General features: G+C 39.1%; 1 protein-coding gene across 4 annotated transcripts in view; it reads left to right on the top strand.

The window, feature by feature from the left end:
• The window catches only part of LOC109542504 (tachykinin-like peptides receptor 86C), a 183,591-nt gene that overhangs the window by 136,942 nt on the left and 42,261 nt on the right, over positions 1-4,388 (top strand). The gene's annotated exons all lie outside the window — the stretch shown is intronic.

The raw sequence follows: 4,388 nt of genomic DNA, 5'->3' as shown, positions 1-4,388 counted from the left end.
TATCAGAAATACGGCAGCAATGTTTTTCAAGGTAATCTGGCTAATTAACATTGCGCAAATACCTGTTGCTTCGTAATTATTTAAAACTCCGGTAACCATGGAATTATACAGACTGACAATAAGATAGACAAGGATAAACGGTAAATTCAGCAAGATTTGTTGACGAAATGTCAACCTGTTCTCATAACCTCGAATTCTGCGGGGTTTCGTGTTTACATGCATTCTCTGTACAACACCAAACATTTGAATGGTTAACTCCAAACAAGCTAGTGCCTGTGTAATTTCCTTATTATCCACTCTTATCAAGCAGCTTCTCGTATTCAGTTAATTAACTCCTGCTCCATTTCTATCTCCTTGTGGTGTGTGTATCGTACAAACGTGGTAGGAATGAAGCTGGTATTTATTTGGCGCCTGGGAAAGTGTCAGTTATTGTGCTCTGAGTCCCCTGGAAGGCCCTGATTATGTCCAATACTTGTTCCTCTGTGCTTGGAACCCGAACATCGATTGTCGACCACTATCTTCCTGGAACCACTCTCCTCGCCCTTTGTTGGTGTGAGTTCTTCCAGCAAATTTGTGAAATGAAATTCAAAGTAAGTTACAGTTTGACAAATTATTGTTATTATTGACGGGGGCTATCCACCTGTAACTATCTGTTAATGACAAAAACCATCATTGCCCCTGTGCCTTTTCATCAAAAAATTGTAGAAGAGAACTTTTTTGGTATCAAAAATTTTCGTAATTTGAAGCAAAAATCGTAATTTTTCTTTTTGAATGCTTAAGTATTTCAATATGCTACCAATTAAGCATGGAAAAATTTCAAAATAGTAACAAAGTTGAAATTCGATCTTCAACTGTTAATATCTTCCAGAAATTTTCGGAAAAAAAAAATGTCTATATTTTTCTCGTACTCCCCAAGGTAGCCTCTATCACCCCTTAAAAGGAATGACGCCAATTTTGAATCACCCTGTATAGTGTTTTTAATGTTTTCCAGTCAGACCGAACTCTTGATCATTCGGAAGGTTAGAATTACCAGACACTAAAAATGTATGGTCAATAGTTTCAATTTTGTAGTCGCTGGATAATTTAATGTAAGTGCAAAGGGCTGCCATTTTAAAATTTCTATTTTGACCACCACACTGATCGCTATAGATTATTAACTTTCTTTTGGTAACAAAGTTATTAATATAGTGACTAATACAGGAACGAATTTCCTGGGGACCCCGGGATGCAACGCTTTCATCCCACATGTGTACATGTGTACTAGGTCTATGTCTACTGTGTCTACTAGTACTTTGAAGATAATGAATTMCGAAACAAAATGTCCAGAGTTGCCTTTTGTAGTACGTAACTCCTGTTGAAATAATCGGCGTGGCCAAAGTTTTTATTAAGTCAAAAGAGRTTACTGTGAGATCATTATCTGATTTTGMAGCTTCGGCATCGTTCCTCATGCCTGGTCTAGCAGCATCAGCTTTTCTCCGATGCAGCTCTTGGTCCACTCAAATTTTTTCACATTCTTGGCCATCTGCCATAACTGCCTTAATTTTGATATTAAATGCATCACATTTGCGACAACTGTCGGATACTGGTGCATAGAACTTTAAATTAAAATCGTTTTTAAATATTTGACAAAAAATTGAACATTGACGCTGGATGTTGAGTCTCACCTTTGTACAAATTGTACATCTTGGTTATGTCTAGTTCTGGACAAAAATACTTGACATTTGTTTTTTTGCAACGAATAATGTGACTGAAAAGAACTACAAGCACGCGACAAATGCGTSGWCMCTAAATGCAAAAACGGCCCACACGTGTTTTGGGCTRGTCTTGCCTAGAARATGGGAACCGGCTACAAATGCAAAAGTGAGTTTGGCTGACATATTGTGGTGCAATCAGCAAACGAAGCTTGGRCCGGTTYTGCATGATGAAATTTGACTTATTTGTSARCCATWTTTGYCRTAAACTCAATATTTAAAAAAATGTGGCTTGGGCCACTTTTGTACTCAACGCCTCMAATATTATCGTTAATCAGCAAAGGGGGGTGGCGGTTTTACGAACTTCACMGTTGGAATATTATAGACATCTCTGCCGTGTTCATTCACAATTGTATGGTGGTGCCCGTCGTYCTAAGCCAAGATATATCTCTTCTTAGGACACTGGTTTCGTCTTAAATAATTGTTTTTATCAARGTAGCTTATAAAAAATGTACGTAAAAAATATAAATGTATTTCAGTTGTTAGATCCGGTTTGTGCCCGTATTACTTTATGCGGATTTGCCTCGAGCGTCAACTTCAAGCAGTGGCGGAACTTCGACTTTCGTTTCTTGTTCCATTATTAACTACTTCAATTTCGCCTGGGTAACACAATGAATTTTTAGGTGTTCACACCGCGACACCGATACGGCTTACCGTATCTCTACCGCGACACAGCGCGCCACAGTTTTTATATGTTGGGCAATAAGAACAGAAGACGCTGTGTTTAGTGAAGACTAGTGGTTTGTACGTTCGCCAGCGGTGCAGCGCGTTCAATATATTTTTTTTTGATTTTACTGAAAATAGACTATAACAGATGCCGGTTGCGTTGTTTTAATGAAAGGAATTAATAAAATGGCAATACATTTTCTTCTTGTAAAATCTATTTGTCTCACAAGCATCTGTGATTGGTTTCGAAGATACTGAGTCAGCCTTAAATTATGACCGAATGACTTTCTTTTGTTTTATATATGTAAGGGCTGACAAACCCATTTAAATTTGCTTTTTGGCCTCCTTCGCCTACTAATTTTTCATGCTTTCATGCAACCTGGCAGTAATAAAAAAGCAGACATTTATCTTTTTGCTTTTCTGAAATATGGCAACACCAGATTTGTACTTGTATTGATCCGGATCGAGGGTCTAAATATGTAGTGATCCCGCTCGTAGGACTAACATGTAGTGGTCTCGCTAAGCCAAATTATTCGGCTTGCAAGACCAGTAGAAAGGGAAGGGAATTTCCGGGTTTCAAAGAACAAATGCGTTTGCTGAGAGACGAGTGTTGCGTGGGCCCAGTTGGAAGCAGCTGCAGGAATAATAAAGTTTAGGCGATTCTGAAGGTCCCTAACCAGCACTGCTAAAGACGAGACGACTTTATTTTCTAAGCATGAGTGATTGGGCGGGGAAGTATGGCCGTACACTCACCGAGAATTGTGAGAGTAGTCGAGCTCGATTGAGACCTTAGGTAACTTTGGCTGACCGGCCGGAAGGAAACTAGATTTCCAATATTTACAACTGTGCGTTCTTGGTGACCGCTTTCGAATGGGATCGAGTGAGTTTACGGAGACGGCTTTTGTTTTAACTGGACCGCTTTTTGCTGCATCCTCGACAAGCCAAGCAACATATTTGAAACTACGTTTTCCGTTAATATTTTTAAATTACTTGCAGCGAATTAAGTGAATGAGGTTTAAAGAATACTAAAGCCAGTCGTCAGAAGCTTAAAATTTCCATGAAGCAGAACCAAAAAGTTAGTAGGAACATGAACCAGTATGCTACGAAATCGGCCCCTAACGTCATACGGGGAGTTAGTTTGATCTTTCGGCCCTACCAAATGTGGATTTGAATTTCTAGCCGTTCCTCTGATATAGCTTGGTCCGAAAACATCTGTCATTAAATTTTTCTCCAATTAAGACATCTGTTATGGCATAAAACTATAAGAGAATATTTAACACTTATATTTAACACTTGGGTTATGGTTGGCCAAACTCGCAAGGAACTTTCAACAGTCCTTAGAGTTATAAACCCTGGGAACACAGGAAACGTAATTATCTTGGCTAATTAATTCAGGCTATTTTATATTTCTTTGAAAGGATCGTCTTTCCAGGTTACAGGTCTTAGCAGAAAGTCAAAGCTGTTTAAATTTTCAATAAAAATCAAATTAGGCATTAAGGAGCAAGTCTCAAAAAATACAAATTGATAATACACAGCCAATAGCAATACTCGCCCCAAACACCAGCAAGTCTCTGAAGTCGCCRCCACGTGATCTCATCCAGACCGTCCCTGGCAATATTCCAACCCAAACGGATGGTYAAGTAGCGGGCAGATCTACCACAYAGCAGAATATGGCGGATTCGGAGGTCAAGGTGACGGTGATCGACTATGTTCGGCAATATSTGAAACTTGATGACTCGGTGACCCTGCTGGGTCCACTCCTCGWCCCTTCCCATCAATAACGGTAGTCCGTGAAGGTRGGGCAGCCACCACGTTGCCAGACAAAACCATGATAAAGACTGCTGATGTTTGGGAGAGAGACACAAATATCCAAACATCAAAATTCAAATAATCCCCAAAATATTATTAACCTAATCTGACAAACGTGCTTACTAAATCCAAATTACAAATAAAAATCAGTTGACAAAAATA

The sequence above is a fragment of the Dendroctonus ponderosae genome, unplaced genomic scaffold (assembly GCF_020466585.1).
Source record: "Dendroctonus ponderosae isolate FM_Combo_2020 unplaced genomic scaffold, Dpon_F_20191213v2 Dpon_F_20191213_3, whole genome shotgun sequence".
Taxonomy (NCBI): Eukaryota; Metazoa; Arthropoda; class Insecta; order Coleoptera; family Curculionidae; genus Dendroctonus; species Dendroctonus ponderosae.
Note: the sequence above shows the minus strand (reverse complement) of the source record. Positions and strands in the feature narration are given on the sequence as shown.